General features: G+C 43.9%; 1 long non-coding RNA gene across 1 annotated transcript in view; it reads right to left on the reverse strand.

The window, feature by feature from the left end:
• Positions 1-1,308: 1,308 nt before the first annotated feature.
• The window catches only part of LOC116988384, a 321,226-nt gene continuing 303,617 nt past the window's right edge, over positions 1,309-18,917 (reverse strand). Inside the window, exon 3 of the long non-coding RNA XR_004415923.1 lies at positions 1,309-1,372. This is a non-coding gene — a long non-coding RNA (uncharacterized LOC116988384). The remainder of the gene's footprint in view (positions 1,373-18,917) is intronic.

The raw sequence follows: 18,917 nt of genomic DNA on the forward strand, positions 1-18,917 counted from the left end.
TCATTGCACAAATACTGAGTATCGGTACAACGAAATGCAGTTTTGCGTCAGTCCGTAGTAGTGCAATATAGAAATTTAAAAAAAAGAGGATACAGAACAATAAAAAATGCAGAATAATTAAACAATGGGGACGGAGGGACCGGAGGAATCTATCGGTGGGACTCCGAGTTCAGCAATGCGACGGTATGATTGTAGAAGCTGTTCCTCATCCTACTGGTACGAGACCTGAGGCTCCTGTTTACAGTATATTTACAGTATATAACAGTATATATATTTACAGTAAGTCATAGATAATTAACATACCTTATGTAATAGGAGCAAGAGTAAGTTAATCAGCCTGCCAAGCTTGCCGCATCATTCAACAAGATCATGGCTGATCTTGTCCGAAACAACAATTTCCTGCCCTTTCCCCATTGCCTTTGATTTTTCCACAATTTTCCAATAACCTATCAATTTCTCTTCATGTCAATCTGAACATAGAATGGTTCAGTAGAGGAATGGCCCTTCTGCCCACTATGTCTGTGCCAACAATTATGCCAATTTGCCTGCATGTGATTTATGTCCCTCTATCCCTTGCCTGTTAATGTGGCCATTTAAATGCCTCTTAAACTTTGCTATCGTACGTGCTACCACAAATTCCATGCCTGAAATGCCCCCCCTAGCTTTAAACCTATTAACCAGGGGAACATTCAGTACAGTAGACACAAAATGCTGGAGTGACTCAGCAGGACAGGCAGAGCATCTGTGGATTGAAGGAATGGGCGAAGTTTCGGGTCTAGACCCTTCTTCGGAACTGTTCAAGAAGGAACTGCAGATGCTGGAAAATCGAAGGTACACAAAAATGCTGGAGAAACTCAGCGGGTGCAGCAGCATCTATGGAGCGAAGGAAATAGGTAACGTTTCGGGCCGAAACCCTTCAGTCTGAAGAAGGGTTTCGGCCCGAAACATTACCTATTTCCTTCGCTCCATAGATGCTGCTGCACCCGCTGAGTTTCTCCAGCATTTTTGTGTACCTTCTTCGGAACTAGTCGGGGGAGAGGGAGATACAGAGATAAGAAAGTGTAAGGTGTGAAAACGAGATAAAGGGAATGAAGATCAAGGAAAACGCAGAATAGATCATTGTTAGCGAGGAGAAGGCAACATTATTTTGGTCCTTTCAGAATTTTCTACATTTCAACAGGTTACCCTCCTTGTTCTAAACTCAAGAGAATAGTGGCCTGATTTAAAAATAAAATAAAATGAAACTTTATTCAAAGTAAAAAATATATACAAAATAGGTAATGTGCAAAAATTCTTCCAACGTTCTCAGAGACTATGCATACATTCAATGCTTTGTTACAGGGTCTTTACACAATTTTACCTCCCATCCTTGCTCCTCATGTGGCCCCATGCGGTGATACCGCTTCCCTGACTTACTCAACCCCTCCTTATGTAACAGACACTCTAACAATTGGTCTGCTGGACTTCACTAAAGCAAGGATGTTCTTTTCAGCTGGGGAGGCCAAAGCTGTAAACAATACACTATATGTATGGTTAGATCAAGGCCCCATGTAATTGTAGTAGAAAATATTTAGTCTTGGATTTAAATCCTCTCATAATAAAGATGCTTTGATATAAAGGAAATATGTAGTTAGTACAGGAAAGTGATACTGACGTCATCATGAGATCAGCCATGATCTTATTGAATAGAGGGGCACACATGGGGAACCAAATTGCTTATTCCTGCCTCTGTTTCCTGTGTTTCAAACAATGACTATTTTCTAAAAGTACTTTATAGCCTAGATCGCACTTCGTTTCAATTTGGGTTCAAAAGCCACATAGAAGTGCAAGACTATTTCACGACCGGCATATTGCCAGTAAGTATTGACATATTCCTCAGATGACTTATTATTAAGGATTCACTGCTTGGAAGGCGCTGTAGTTAATGACATGCTCTTAGGAAATCCCTGTAATTACCAACATATTCTTGGGAACTCTTGAGACCTAATATTGTACTACAAAAATCCATCCAAGCAATAAATATTACAAGAATCCTTTGCTATAAATGTTTCATTTGTATGACCTCTTCTAATCAATAACATAACGCCAAATCTTCTGCCACAGTCTATGGACCCTCTCTATTAAACACATTCCCAGGACCTCTTGGACAGTAGAGCAGTGGTAGAGTTGCTGCCTCACAGTGCCAGATACCCAGGTTCGATCCTGACTACCGGTGCTGTCTGTACGGTGTTTGTACGTTCTCCCTGTGTCCGCATGGGTATTCTCCGGGTGCTTCAGTTTCCTCCCTCATTCCAAATACGTACAGATTTGTAGGTTAATTGTATTCTATATACAGTGTGTAGGTTAGAACTAGTCTATTGGTGATTGTTGGTTTGGGGCGGACCCGGTGGGCTGAAGGGCCTGTTTCCGGCTGTATCTCTAAGCTGAACCAAAGTCACACTCCTGCCTCAATAAGCATTGTAGACACAAAATACTGGAGTAGCTCAGGCAGCATCTCTGGAGAGAAGGAATGGGTGAAGTTTTGGGTTGAGACCGTCTCTACCCTAAAAGTCACCCATTCCTTCTCCCTAGAGATGCTGACTGTCTTGCCAGCATTTTGAGACTACCTTTAGTTTAAACCAGCATCTGCGGTTCCTTCCTACTCTATAAGTCTTGTGTTGATCTCTACTTTGAAACTGTTATCTCTGTTTTCAAACCTCTCTTCTCCCACTCCCCTCCCCTCCCCATCTCTCCTCTAATTTTAACACTTCTCGACTTTCTTGATTTCTATACTCCCTATGCGTTCAGTTTGCCTGCCCGCTAAACTCTCTTAAACTTCCTGGAGCTTGTTTTCCTTCAAGGCTCTGCTTCTTTGTCCAATGTCAACCTATTGAAATATAGAAAGTGTGAAACATCCCAATATTTTGCCAAACCTAAAGACTAACAGAAATGTAAAAATATCAAGAATCTATCTTTTCATTATTCAGATGTCAGATTTCGGCAGATTGACAGCTTTGTACCTGTTCAAGTTCAAGTTCAAGTTCAAGTGAGTTTATTGTCATGTGTCCCTGTATAGGACAATGAAATTCTTGCTTTGCTTCAGCACACAGAACATAGTAGGCATTTACTACAAAACAGATAAGTGTGTCCATATACCATAATATAAATATATACACACATGAATACATAAACTGATGAAGTGCAATAACAGAAAATGGGTTATTAATAATCAGAGTTTTGTCCGAGCCAGGTTTAATAGCCTGATGGCTGTGGGGTAGTAGCTATTCCTGAATCTGGTTGTTGCAGTCTTCAGGCTCCTGTACCTTCTACCTGAAGGTAGCAGGGAGATGAGTGTGTGGCCAGGATGGTGTGGGTCTTTGATGATACTGCCAGCCTTTTTGAGGCAGCGACTGTGATAAATCCCCTAGATGGAAGGAAGGTCAGAGCTGATGATGGACTGGGCAGTGTTTACTACTTTTTGTAGTCTTTTCCTCTCCAGGGCGCTCAAATTGCCGAACCAAGCCACTGTGCACCTGTAGAAGTTAGAGAGAGACAAACCGACTCTCCATAATCTTCTCAGGAAGTAGAGGCGCTGATGAGCTTTCTTGATAATTGCATTAGTGTTCTCGGTCCAGGAAAGGTCTTCAGATATGTATGTTGGAATGAAATGTGTGTTTGAACTGTACCCTGTATCTGGTTTTCACGTGGGGTCCAGTTGCCCTCTTAATAACAGCTCAGATCGTGGACAGCGTACCACGAAAATCTCGTAAAGCAGTGGTTATTTCTCAAATAACTTGGTTTATTCAAGGTCTTATCTGTGCACACTGGGAAGCACTCTGGGACCCAAAGTGCTTCATTGACTCACAGCCTTTTTGTACACTGCAACACAATGGTTACATGGGACACAAAGTGCCCGAAGAACTCACCTGGTCAGGCAACATCTCTTATATCCCCTACGGCTGCAGGGGAAAGTACCTGGGGAAGAGGCAGTTTTGGGTGGGAAGGGACGAACAGACCAAGGAGTTTCAGAGGGAGGGGTCCCTATGGAAAGCGGAAAGAGGTGAGGATGGGTGGGGAGGGGAAGATGTGACTAGGGTGGTGTTCTGTGCAAGATTCCAGCCTTTACCAGATTCTACACAAGATTTTACATTTTTGAAATAATTCATCAGTGATCGACGTTTATTTGTAGTCTTTTCTCCTTGTTTTCTTTTCCCTTGAGTTATTTTTAACCTCTGTTCCCTGTCATTTAGAAAAGCATTCACCATCTGTCTGACAAATGGGTGCAATGAAGTGACATTTTATCTCATGATCATTTTTGTTGCCCACATTTGGTTTACAACATCCTATGTTCACCTTTGCTCCATTTAGATATGCCTTGCAATTTAAACGTATCCTAAATCTATTTATTGCCTCTCCTATCAAGAACCTTAAGGTGCCTTCACTGTGTTGGCCTTTTCTCCCATCATGCCTCTCTAGTATGTAAGGTCTTGGGTTAAACCTATTATAAACATCCAAATTTCTTATAATTTCCATAATTCCCTTTAATACCATTATCTGTTATTTGTCTCTTAAGGACTGTTGGATCAAAATTCATCCTCAGATACTTTTCTTATAAGCACACAATATTGGACAATACACACAAAATGCTGGAGTAACTCAGCGGGACAGGCTGTCCCACTGAGTTACTCCAGCATTTTCAAGATTCAAGAGAGTTTATTGTCATGTGTCCCTGATAGGACAATGAAATTCTTGCTTTGCTTCAGCACAACAGAACATAGTAGGCATGACTACAGAACCGATCAGTGTGTCCATATACCATTATATAAATATATACACACATGAATAAATAAACTGATAAAGTGCAAATAACAGATAATGAGCTATTAATGTTCAGAGTTTTGTGTGAGCCAAGTTTAATAAGCTGATGGCTGTGGGGAAGTAGCTATTCCTGAACCTGGTTGTTGCAGTCTTCAGGCTCCTGTACCTTTTACCTGAAGGTAGCGGGGAGATGAGTGTGTGGCCAGGATGGTGTGGGTCCTTGATGATGCTGCCAGCCTTTTTGAGGCAGCGACTGCGATAGATCCCCTCGATGGAAGGGAGGTCAGAGCCGATGATGGACTGGGCAGTGTTTACTACTTTTTGTAGTCTTTTCCTCTCCAGGGCGCTCAAATTGCCGAACCAAGCCACGATGCAACCGGTCAGCATGCTCTCTACTGTGCACCTGTAGAAGTTAGAGAGAGACAAACTGACTCTCCGTAATCTTCTCAGGAAGTAGAGGCGCTGATGAGCTTTCTTGATAATTGCATTAGTGTTCTCGGTCCAGGAAAGGTCTTCAGAGATGTATGTTGGAATGAAATGTGTGTTTGAACTGTACCCTGTATCTGGTTTTCACGTGGGGTCCAGTTGCCGTCTTAATAACGGCTCAGATCATGGACAGCGTACCACGAAAATCTCGTAAAGCAGTGGTTATTTTCTCAAATAACTTGGTTTATTCAAGGTCTTATCTGTGCACACTGGGAAGCACTCTGGGACCCAAAGTGCTTCATTGACTCACAGCCTTTTTGTACACTGCAACACAATGGTTACATGGGACACAAAGTGCCCGAACAACTCACCTGGCCAGGCAGCATCTCTTATATCTCCTACGGCTGCAGGGGAAAGTACCTGGGGAAGAGGCAGTTTTGGGTGGGAAGGGACGAACAGACCAAGGAGTTTCAGAGGGAGGGGTCCCTATGGAAAGCGGAAAGAGGTGAGGATGGGTGGGGAGGGGAAGATGTGACTAAGGTGGTGTTCTGTGCAAGATTCCAGCCTTTACCAGATTCCAGCCTTTACCAGATTCCACACAAGATTTTACATTTTTGAAATAATTCATCAGTGATCGACGTTTATTTGTAGTCTTTTCTCCTTGTTTTCTTTTCCCTTGAGTTATTTTTAACCTCTGTTCCCTGTCATTTAGAAAAGCATTCACCATCTGTCTGACAAATGGGTGCAATGAAGTGACATTTTATCTCATGATCATTTTTGTTGCCCTCATTTGGTTTACAACATCCTATGTTCACCTTTGCTCCATTTAGATACGCCTTGCAATTTAAACGCATCCTAAATCTATTTATTGCCTCTCCTATCAAGAACCTTAAGGTGCCTTCACTGTGTTGGCCTTTTCTCCCATCATGCCTCTCTAGTATGTAAGGTCTTGGGTTAAACCTATTATAAACATCCAAATTTCTTATAATTTCCATAATTCCCTTTAATACCATTATCTGTTATTTGTCTCTTAAGGACTGTTGGATCAAAATTCATCCTCAGATACTTTTCTTATAAGCACACAATATTGGACGATACACACAAAATGCTGGAGTAACTCAGCGGGACAGGCTGTCCCACTGAGTTACTCCAGCATTTTCAAGATTCAAGAGAGTTTATTGTCATGTGTCCCTGATAGGACAATGAAATTCTTGCTTTGCTTCAGCACAACAGAACATAGTAGGCATGACTACAGAACCGATCAGTGTGTCCATATACCATTATATAAATATATACACACATGAATAAATAAATTGATAAAGTGCAAATAACAGATAATGGGCTATTAATGTTCAGGGTTTTGTCCGAGCCAAATTTAATAAGCTGATGGCTGTGGGGAAGTAGCTATTCCTGAACCTGGTTGTTGCAGTCTTCAGGCTCCTGTACCTTTTACCTGAAGGTAGCGGGGAGATGAGTGTGTGGCCAGGATGGTGTGGGTCCTTGATGATGCTGCCAGCCTTTTTGAGGCAGCGACTGCGATAGATCCCCTCGATGGAAGGAAGGTCAGAGCCGATGATGGACTGGGCAGTGTTTACTACTTTTCGTAGTCTTTTCCTTTCCAGGGCGCTCAAGTTGCCGAACCAAGCCACGATGCAACCGGTCAGCATGCTCTCTACTGTGCACCTGTAGAAGTTAGAGAGAGTCCTCCTTGACAAACCGACTCTCCGTAATCTTCTCAGGAAGTAGAGGGGCTGATATGCTTTCTTAATAATTGCATCAGTGTTCTCGGACCAGAAAAGATTTTCAGAGATGTGCACGCCCAGGAATTTGAAGCTCTTGACCCTTTCAAATTCCTGGGCGTGCACATCTCTGAAGATCGTTCCTGGCCTATCTTCGGTTTAAACCAGCATCTGCAGTTCCTTCTTACACATTGGAGGATACACCTTGTACTCTGCTTCTGAAATGTAGCACCACTGATGTCAAAGTGCCAATTAAATCCATCAATGTGGAAAATGGAAGGAAATAAAGAGTTAACATTTATAATGCACTTTATCTAATCTTACAAGGCATCACAAAGTTTTGTCAAATGTGGATTAACCCAACTGAATCCTTGTTTGCCAAATATCCCAGAATATTTACTGTCTCCAGGCAGTAAGCACATAGGATTTAAGGAAAGACATGGTATCAGTGAAGAAATTAAGAAAACATCTCCATTTATTATTCAATGCCTTTCTTGACCTCAGGATATTCCAAAACGATTAACGTCAAAAACATTGTTTTTAAACTGAAGTCGTTGTATAAGTTAGAAAACACAACAGCCAATTTACATACAGATAGGTTGTGCTACTCCAGTAACCTTGCTGGGGAGGTAGACAAAAGTGCTGGAGAAACTCAGCGGGTTCAGCAGCATCTATGGAGCGAAGGAAATAGGCAACGTTTCTGGCCGAAACCCTTCTTCAGACTCTAAAACTGTCTTAGGAGGGAAGAGGAGAACTTCTTCTAAGTAGGTATACCTTGAGGAGATTTCGCAATGGAGTAGACAAAGTGTTTAAGAAGGAACTGCAGATGCTGGAAAATCGAAGGTAGACAAAAGTGCTGGAGAAACTCAGCAGGTACAGCAGGGTTTCGGTCCGAAACGTTGCCTATTTCCTTCGCTCCATAGATGCTGCTGCACCCGCTGAGTTTCTCCAGCACTTTTGCCTACCTTCAATTTTCGAGCATCTGCAGTTCCTTCTTGAACACTTTGCTGGGGAGTTTGCTTGTGCTACCAGGGAGTTTTAAACTGATTTGGCAGGGAAGTCTCTTGTACATTTAGATGCAAGGTTTAGTCAAATATAAAGATAAACTAGGCCTGAGCAGTAGGTGGAGTGGAGCAGATATGGGGCATAATAAAGACCGGCAAACAGAGTGTTTATTGTAGTAACTAGCATGACCACAAGGAGTGAATAGTTCAGGAACCCCAGCTACCCCTCAGGGCAACAACAGCTGTATGTATACCGAGCATAAAAATGTTTTAACACATTCAAAAACTACACTTGATTCAGGCTTTCCCATGGAAATGATCAATCATTAAGTTGGTCGAGCCCGCTGCTTCTCAGCGCCTGAGGGCGGGGTTTGATCCTGACCTCAGGTGCTGTTCTGTGAAGAGTTTGCACCTTCTCCCTGTGATCGTGTGGGTTTCCTCCAGGTGCTCCAGGTTTCTCCCACATCCCAAAAACATGCTGGTTTCTAAGTTAATCAGCCTCTCAAAATTGTGCAGGGAGTGGATGAGGAAGTGGGAAAACATAAAACTATAGTGAACGGGTGATCGATGGGCGGAGTGGACTTGGTGGACCAAAGGGCCAAAAGTTTCTATGTTGTATTTCTAAACGAAACTAAATATATATTAACTATCTTCTTTCTTTCTCTTTCCTCTTTCTGAATTGCTTAATCTAATTTCTGTCACCTTTTATAAGAGCATAATAATGTAAGAAAGGGAATCAAAGGCAGGTCACTCCGTCTCTTGAGCCTACTCTGTCATTCAATGCGATCATAAATGATCCTTTTAGTATCTCTGCCCCGCACACACACACAATACCCCATTGATTCCCTCTGAAAAATCTACCCACCTCTGACATGAATATACTCACTGCTTCCACAATCTTCGTGGGTGGTGGAACCAAAGACAAACTACCTTCTGCCATGAGTCATTCAGCACAAATTCTTTAAGTGGAATCTATGACATTGAGCCATACAGCATTGAAACAGGCCCTTCGGCCCAACTTGCCTATGCTAACCATGCCACATCATCCAAAACTAGTCTTATTTGTCTGCATTTGGTCCATATCCCTCTGAAACATTTCCTATCTATATGTCTGTCCAAGTGTTTCTGCATGAGAGAGTGGTGAATCTGTGGAATTCTCTGCCACAGAAGGTAGTTGAGGCCAGTTCATTGGCTATATTTAAGAGGGAGTTAGATGTGGCCCTTGTGGCTAAAGGGATCAGGGGGTATGGAGAGAAGGCAGGTACAGGATACTGAGTTGGATGATCAGCCATGATCATATCGAATGGTGGTACAGGCTCAAAGGGCCGAATGGCCTACTCCTGCACCTATTTTCCATGTTTCTATGAGGAAACTTCCCCTTCACTCTGTCCTCCATGGCTGGCCCCTTATTTTGAGACCGTGACCGCTGCTTCGAGACGCACCACAGGCAGGGGAAGTATCAACAAAGCCTCAACTCTGTCAAGCTACGTAAGGATACATGTTCTTCATCAGTGTTTACCAAACCTCTCACTCAGTATCCTGCCTGTCCTTGCTGGGCGTTAGCTTAATGCCGTCACTCCACTCTGATCCTCGTTTCCTGCGGTCTTCTCAAGCCTCTTTCATCCCCTACTTGGATTCTCTTCAATTGAAAAGCAGTGGCCATGGCTTCATTTCAGCAAGCCTGTGCAGAAGGAGATTCAAGACATCTTGGTTCAGCCACACTTCCTCCTCTCTTGCACTCCAACCCCCCAGCAACATCTACTTCTTGTTTTCGCGATTTGTTTTTCAAATTCCCCTGTTTGGATGTGCCTGGAATTTAATGAGCTGTTGTTTTACTCCGATGCGCTTCAACTTGTCTTGGGTCTCGAATTCATATAATAAAGAAATTGACTGGAAATATTTTACTGTCAGTTTCTTTTGCCCCTGCAAGGTGTTATGAAACCGACCAGAAGGACAGGAAATTGCATGTCACTAACTCCAAATTGGGGAACCTTTGCCACAAGCTCTCTTTCCCCAGGAGGAGGTATGCAATTTTTTAACATAAAATAATACATGTTTGCTTTCAACTTTTGTTTCAAAAATAACATGGCCTTGAAAGAAGAACTTGCAAGGTACATTGTAAACATGGTGACCAAAACTGAACACAGTACCCTAGATGTGGCCTCACCAATGTCTTACATAACTGTAACATGACCTCCCAACTTCTATAGCCAATACTCTGACTGATGAAACTACTCTGACTGTGCCCTCTCTTCCTTTCGAGCGATTTCTTACCTGCCCACACAAGCACTTCAAGACTTGTACAGTTTCCTAAGTCTTTTAACCATAAACACTGGGGTCAAGGAAAGTGCGTTCACATCGAGTCCCTGTTTCCACCACCACGCACAAGAAGCACAAGAAGCGACAAGACAGACACCATTGTGTGCAGATGCCGAGAAGTGTGTTGAACAATTTCTAATCTTGTGTGTGGACTCAACAAGAAGAATGCCATAAACACTCAGTTCCCTCCACAGCTCAATTCCTCAATAGGATGGTTCAATGACCCTCAACTTTGTTCTCATCACTCAATTCCTCTCCCACTCACTCCTAAAATATGCCCGATTGGCCTTGCTCTCATTGTGAACCACTTTCCATTTAAGGCCACCTATAATAATAATAATAATACATTTTATTTAATGGGCGCCTTTCAGACATCTCAAGGACACCTTACATAGTAATCGGAATAAAAACTTATAATCGGAATAGAACAAGTAAAAAATACATCACAGAGACACAAATTAAAAACAGAATTCAATCCAAAAACAGAAAATCAAAAACACAGTGTGAACACCTATGTCAGCTGGGACTAGTGTAGCTGGGACTAGTTGGTTGTGTGTGGGCAAGTTGGGCTGAAGGGCCTGTTTCCACACTGGATGACTCTACTGAAGTACAGTCAAATGCTTTCCAATTAAAGCACACGTTTTATTTTGACGGAAGATGACTTTGTGCTTCTGCTCATCAAAGATGAAATTCAGTTTTGAAGAATGACAAGAATAACTATCTGACATCTCAGCAACTACCAGGGAACTGAGTGTATTTGGTCTACTTATCGAGTCCACACGCAAGATTAGAAACTGTTCAGCCAGAGCTGAACGCACTACTCGGCATCTGCGTACAATGGTGTTTATGTGACTATCTCATGACTCTCCAGCTCACTGTAGTATGGAAGCAACAAGAGGATGCAGAGAGGAAGCCTCCCAAGGCTGGGGTGTCTCGGATCAGGAGTCACAGTCTCATGATATGGGTGAGCTACTTCAGTTCAGTTTTGTTTATTGTCACGTGTACCGAGGTACAGTGAAAAGCTTTTGTTGTGTGCTAACCAGTCAGCAGTTACTTGATTACAATCGAGCCGTCCACGGTGTACAGACACATGATAAGGAATAACGTTTAGTGCAAGATAAAGCCAGTAAAGTCCAATCAAAGATGGTCCAAGGGTCTCCAAACGGGGTGGATAATAGTTCAGGGCTGCTCTCTAGTTGTGGTAGCATGGTTAAGTTGTCTGATAACAGCTGGGAAGAAACTGCCCCTGAATCTGGAGGTGTCTTAGTTTAGAGATACTGCTTGGAAACAGGAAATCAAGTCCACACAGACCATTGATCACCCGTTCACACGCTAGTTCTATGGAATCAACTTTTGCATCCGCCCCCAACACACTTAGGGCAATTTTCAGCAGCGAATTAACCTGCAAACCTGCTTTCCCCTGGCACCCAGCACCTGCACATTTAAGCACTTCCTGTTCCCCTTGCAGTAGAGTCATAGAGTGATACAGTGTGAAAACAGGCCCTTCAGCCCAACTTGCCCACACTGGCTAACATGTCCCAGCTACACTAGTCCCACCTGCCAGCATTTGGACCATATCCTTCCAAAACTGTCCTACCTATAGAAACATAGAAACATAGAAAATAGATGCAGGAGGAGGCCATTTGGCCCTTCGAGCTAGCACCGCCATTCATTGTGATCATGGCTGATCGTCCCCTATCAATAACCCGTGCCTGCCTTCTCCCCATATCCCTTGACTCCACTAGCCCCTAGAGCTCTATCTAACTCTCTCTTAAATCCATCCAGTGACTTGGCCTCCACTGCCCTCTGTGGCAGAGAATTCCATAAATTCACAACTCTCTGGGTGAAAAAGCTTTTTCTCACCTCAGTCTTAAATGACCTCCCCTTTATTCTAAGACCATGTCCCTGTTTAACTGCTTCTCAAATGTTGGGATAGTCCCTGCCTCAACTACCTCCCCTGGCAACTTGTTCCAGGCACCCACCACCCTTTGAGTGAAAAGGTTACCCCTCAGGTTCCTATTAAATGTTTTCCCCTTCACCTTAAGCCTGTGTTCTCAACCGAAACTAGAGTCTGTGGGTCCTATAATGGTTTCTGTCAGCCACCTCAGAAACCACAGAGCTGTAGAGGAAAGATCCCATAGAACTGCCCAAGAAGGATGTGTGGTGGAATAATTTCAGTTGTAAACTGTAGGAACTTTGGGGAAAGAGTGAACATTCACTCAGCTCTTTTCTAGGAAACGTTAATGATCACAGAAACCACTTTAACTGGGATTCCATGCAAGATAATCATGTTTTACTTTCATTATAGAAACCTGAAGATTAGTTTCACCAAATTTAATGGGACCAGCACATTCCTGTAATGATTCCTGTATCAGAAAATTATTTAAATCGGTCAGTTCATTGTACTCCAGCCTATTTATGCATTCATGGACATTAAGTTGTTTCTCAAAGGATCCAGCTGATCTAGATCATTTTCAGTGGACTTTGGCTGAGCTGAATTTACATTAACCCATCCAGGACCGAGAATTGTAGCTTGTTGCAACATTCAGCATGGAGCAACAATTTTTAATAGCAGAGGTGAAATACTTAGAAGGGATCACATGAGGTGATTCGGCCCATCTTACCATTGTCTGTCTTTGAGATAGATACCAGTGAACCCTTCACCCCCGTCGTTTTCATCAAGCCCAGGACAGAGAGGCGTCTATCTTCGACCTCCTTCATGATTGCACTGTTCAAGATTCTACGAGTCTATGATAAGAGTCCGCACCTTTGAGAGGGAAAGTGGAGAGCGCACGTGGAAGATAAGATTAAGAGCAATAATCGACGACGGTAAGAGTCCAGCGAACCGCAAACGACAAGTTTGTCCTTTGCAAAATTTGAACTGCACAACCAAAAAACAAAAGGCCTCTTTCAAAACTCCCGTAAAAGAATTCTTCTTTTCAACTGAGATAGGATTATCACACAGCTGACCCAAACAGAATTCCAAAAGACCATTACAATCCCTCACATTGTGTCAAAAGTCCTGACTCAAATGTAACAGCTCTTGGCAATCGAGTTACAGGCCTGTCAGCATTGAAATATGTCGCTGGCAATGCCTCAAGTTAGTGTGGGTCTCCCATGGAGGTGTAAACTTCATCGCTTGAATTAATTTACAGCCCTCAGGCAGGGTTGGGGGCTGGGAATTAATTTGCTCCTGTCACATTGATCTGCAGTGGAGGCAACTTCCCCTTCTTGTATTTGGGTCCAGCCCAACTTTCTTTATTGATTCTGTTGCAATTACTGGTATAAAAGGACATCATTTCCACAGCGTCTCACGCAGGTTCAGGGCATCCACAAACACTTTCCGGCCATTGAAGCGTTTTAGAAGTGCAGCCACTATTATTAAGCAGAAAACAAGGCGGGTAGTTTGTGCACGATGTCCCACAGACTGCAATGAGTCAATGGCCAGCTCTCCTCTGTTTCAGCATTTCAGGGATGAATGTTAATCAGGCCACCAGGCAGAACTCCCCCCCTCTTCGACAAACTAATTCTTTGCGAGATTGTGGATGCAGCCCAGACCATCACACAAACCAACCTCCCTTCCATTGACTCTATTTATGCCTCACGCTGCCTCGGCAAGGCCAGCAGCATAATCAAGGATGAGTCACACCCTGGTCATTCCCTCCTCCCCTCTCCTATCAGGCAAAAGGGTATATAGAAACATAGAAACATAGAAAATAGGTGCAGGAGTAGGCCATTCGGCCCTTCAAGCCTGCACCGCCATTCAATATGATCATGGCTGATCATCCAACTCAGTCCTGTACCTGCCTTCTCTCCATACCCCCTGTACCCTTTAGCCACAAGGGCCACATCTAACTCCCTCAAATATAGTCAATGAACTGGCCTCAACTACCTTCTATGGCAGAGAATTCCACAGATTCACCACTCTCTGTGTAAAGTATAGAATTGTGAAAACGCACACCTCCCAGATTCAAGGGCAATTTCTTCCCAACTGCTATCAGGCAACTGAACCATCCTGACGTGCAACTAGAGAGCAGTCTTGAACCACTCTTTGGTGACCCTCGGTCTATGTTTGATCGGAATTTACTGGCTTTATCTTGCACTAAACTTCATTCCCTTATGTATCTGTACACTGTGAATGGCTCAATTGTAATCATGTTTGGTCTTTCCACTGTCTGGTTAGAACACAACCAAATATTTTCACGGTACACGTGACAATAAACTAAAACGGAAAAATGAGTTAAAGATACAGCGCAGAAACAGGCCCTTCGACCCACCGAGTCCGCACCGACCAGCGATCCCCATACACTTGCACTATCCTTCACACTAGCGACAATTTACAATGGTTACTGGAGCCAATTAACCTCCAAACCTGAAGAAGGGTTTCGGCCCGAAACGTCGCCTATTTCCTTCGCTCCATAGATGCTGCTGCACCCGCTGAGTTTCCCCAGCAATTTTGTGTACCTTCAACCTCCAAACCTGTACATCTTTGGAGTGTGGGAGGAAATCGGACGCCCGGGGAAAACCCACGCGGTCACTGGGAGAACGTACAAACTTATACAGCCAGAGCCTGGTCAGGATGGAACCCGGGTCTCTGGCGCTGTAAGGCAGCAACTCTACCGCTGCACCACCATGCCACCCTAATGTCATCAGATCTTTTATTTCCAAGTGCACAGCCAGAGCTGTTCTCCAGTTATCATCTAATCTAAAGGATGGTACCGCTGGCTGTGTGGAACAGCCTCAGCCCTACACACAGGGCAGTCAGTCTGGTCTTCATGCTCAATGCGTGGAATGTGACTCGAATCCAGAACTTTCTAGGCACTGAGGCCAGGATTTTGCAAACTGATACCCAACTGACATCGTGAAGACTTTAATCTCAAAGTTTTACATTAACATCTTCCTGTCGTTACAGGTGGTAAGGGTCAGGATTTCCAGAGACTGAAAAACATGAACAGAGGCGGCCGATCTCAACCCCCTCGCGACATCCGTGGCCGATCGGCTAGTCGGGGCGCTGTAAAGGGCCTGTCCCACTTTCACGACTTAATTCAAAACCTCTGCTGTGTTTAAAGGACCTAAAAAAAAATCAAGATCTACGAACTCCTACGACCTTCCACGACTATGTTCACGAACTCCTATAAGTATGTCTACGAATTCCCACGACTATTTCGATGCCCTCCTTACGAGTAAAAAGTTGCATTTTCTTTCATCCCAACCATTTATTTACTCGTGGACATTTTTTTATCGGGCTGGAAAAAACGTCCCGACTTACCTGATACCGCGAGTACCTACGGCTGGCATAACGAACCGCTGCGATATATCTACGAACTCCTACCACTTCCTACGGACCCATTACGAACATTCTGTGAGTGTGAATCAAGGGGAAAACGCGGGAGAATTCGTGAATTACCTCGTGAAAGTGGGACAGTCCCTTCAGTCTGTCTCAGCTGGAGCCAGCAGATCCATTCCCATAGCCAACAGCCGAGGCCGCATTTGCAGGCCAGTATCTCGCCCACCACCGCTGGCTGTGTGGAACAGCTGGCTGTGTGGAACAGCCTCAGCCCTACACAGCCCTACACAGCCTGTTGGTCCAGCAAACAGATAATACGCCAAGTCTCTGGAGCCAAGGGTGCCGGAAAATCGGAGGTGGACCTATACACTTGGAATCATACGCGCTATCTGACACTATTCACATTGCAAGGGGAACACATGAAAATGCTGCCTGGTTGAATGGCTCCTGTGGGTATATACCTCAGCAAAGTGTATGGACCTTACAGTGGTGGAAAAAAACTGGAGAAATGTCTTTGACTGCACAACATAGCTTCCTTTCTGTGGAAGTGTGTTTATGTTCCACAACGTTCTCCCACCCTACTTCATGAAAGCTTGCAGACATATCCATGTCTTTGCGTGGCGAACATCCACTTCCTCCTTGTGTGTTTATTTTTAAATCCATTGAACACAGTTTTGTTATTCAATTCAACTATTTCCTGAGCTATTGTTCCCAATGAAAGAACTTTCTTCTGGATTCCCAATGGGATTTATTAAAGATGATCTGATATTGAGAGGCTTGAATTTGGATTCCTTCACAAGAGGCAAAATTGTATCTACTGAAGGGCCCGTCCCACTTTCACACGAAGTAATTCGCGACCGTTTTTACTCGTGGACATTTTTCATCAGGCTAGAAAAACGCCCGACCTACTGGATGCCACGAGTACCTACGACTAGCATCACGACCTACCTACTACCTACCTACGACCTACCTACGACCTCGTGACGACCATGCTGCGAGTATGAGTCAAGAGCAAACTCGGCAGAGGTCATGAATTTGGTCGTGAAAGTTGGACAGTATCAAGGCCACTATATTAATGACATCTTTAATAAAGGGAACCTTAGCTTATTTCATCTTTCTAAATACAGGCACCTTGAGTTTTATGCGTGTTTGTGTGTGTTTGAAATAATGCGCTCGGTCCTTAAGTAGGCAGCACAGAGTTGGCGCAGCAGTAGAGTTGCTGCCTTACAGCACCAGAGACCCGCGTTCAATCCCGGCTATGGGTTGTCTCCGTGCAGAGTTTGTATGTTCTCCGTGATCGCGTGGGTTTTCTCCGGCAGCTCCGGTTTCCTCCCACACTCCAATGATGCACACTAGGGACAATTTACAATTTACAGAAGCCAATTAACCTACAAACCCGTACGGGTTTGTAGGTTAATTGGCTTCTGTAAATTGTAAATTGTCCCTAGTGTGTGGGATAGTGCTTGTGTATAGGGTGATCGCTGGTCAGTGCACTCTCGGTGGGCCGAAGGCCCTGTTTCCACTCTGTATCTCCAGTCTAATCTAGTCTAATAGCAAGCTTGGTTTACGTGCTCGTATATTTTCGTAATAATAATAATAATAATGGATGGGATTTATATAGCGCCTTTCTAATACTCAAGGCGCTTTACATCGCATTATTCATTCACTCCTCAGTCACACTCGGTGGTGGTAAGCTACTTCTGTAGCCACAGCTGCCCTGGGGCAGACTGACGGAAGCGTGGCTGCCAATCTGCGCCTACGGCCCCTCCGACCACCACCAATCACTCACACACATTCAAACACATTCACACACAGGCAAAGGTGGGTGAAGTGTCTTGCCCAAGGACACAACGACAGTATGCACTCCAAGCGGGATTCGTAATAGCATGCTCATATTTACTGCAGACAGCGTAGTCGCCTATATGTTTAATTTACGTGCCACTTTTAATGCGTACAACCCCCACATAAAACGCGAGGTGCCATTAGATGTAAAGTCTCAACTCTAGCATCGTGCTATTGATTAATAGTTGCAAAGCCTCTGTGTCCCTTTTGTGATCAGGAGATCAATATTTGTGGTCAAACAAAGTTTTTTTCTTGAAGTTTAATGTAATGCCTTGCCAATTGAAACCTGTTATAGAAACATAAAAACGTAGAAAATAGGTGCAGGAGGAGGCCATTCGGCCCTTCGAGCCAGCACCGCCATTCATTGTGATCATGGCTGATCGTCCCCTATCAATAACCCGTGCCTGCCTTCTCCCCATATCCCTTGACTGCAATAGCCCCGAGAGCTCTATCTAACTCTCTCTTAAATCCATCCAGTGACTTGGCCTCCGCTGCCCTCTGTGGCAGGGAATTCCATAAATTCACAACTCTCTGGGTGAAAAAGTTTTTTCTCACCTCAGTCTTAAATGACCTCCCCTTTATTCTAAGACCGTGGCCCCTGGTTCTGGACTCGCCCAACATTGGGAACATTTTTCCTGCATCTAGCTTGTCCAGTCCTTTTATAATTTTATATGTTTCTATAAGATCACCCTCATCCTTCTAAACTCCAGTGAATACAAGCCTAGTCTTTGCTTTTAGTTTTGCGAGAAGGCCAGCTAAAATGTCCATAGCTAGGGACTAGGAAACTCCCTGCTGAATTCATAAGACTTTGTTAGGACAGCTTGCATGGCGAACTTTCATTGGAAAGTTCATGTACATACAGACACACTGAGTATGCGTGAATGAGGTTAGGAATTAATTCTGCTTTCTGTTCAGATAAATGCCTGAGGGGAAGCAATGCAGAAAGAAAGTCATATTTCACAAGCATCAGACTGGGTTTTAATGATTTGCTCTTAAGCAAACAATCTTCCCACTAGTTCTCCTGATTATTATCTTAAATCAGTGTCCTCTGATTCCAATTCTTACGCCATCAACCAGCTACTTCCTTTCTCGGTTAAAGTCTATAATGTTCGCGAAGATAGACACAAAGTGCTGGAGTAACACAATGTGTCAGGCATCATCCCTGGCGAAAAAGGATGGGTGACATTTCGGACCGGGATCCTTCTTCAGACTCACTTGAGTCATTGGATGCATTCGGGACTCAGTCTGAAGAAGGGTCCCGACCCTAAAGAGACCCACTGAGTTACTCCAGCACTTGTGTCCATCTTCAGTATATACCAGCATCTGCTGTTCCTCCCTACACATTCCATTATGTTCACCAACATCTTGGTGTTCAAATCGCTTACGTTAGAGAACAGTTCCCAGCATCTTCATCCTCTCGTCAGAGCTAGTCCTGTTTCCCTACAGTCTCCTCCATCACCACTTCCATAGCTTCTAGCAATGGGCTTTTGTGCTGATGGCCAC

The sequence above is a fragment of the Amblyraja radiata genome, chromosome 27 (genome assembly GCF_010909765.2).
Source record: "Amblyraja radiata isolate CabotCenter1 chromosome 27, sAmbRad1.1.pri, whole genome shotgun sequence".
Classification (NCBI taxonomy): Eukaryota; Metazoa; Chordata; class Chondrichthyes; order Rajiformes; family Rajidae; genus Amblyraja; species Amblyraja radiata.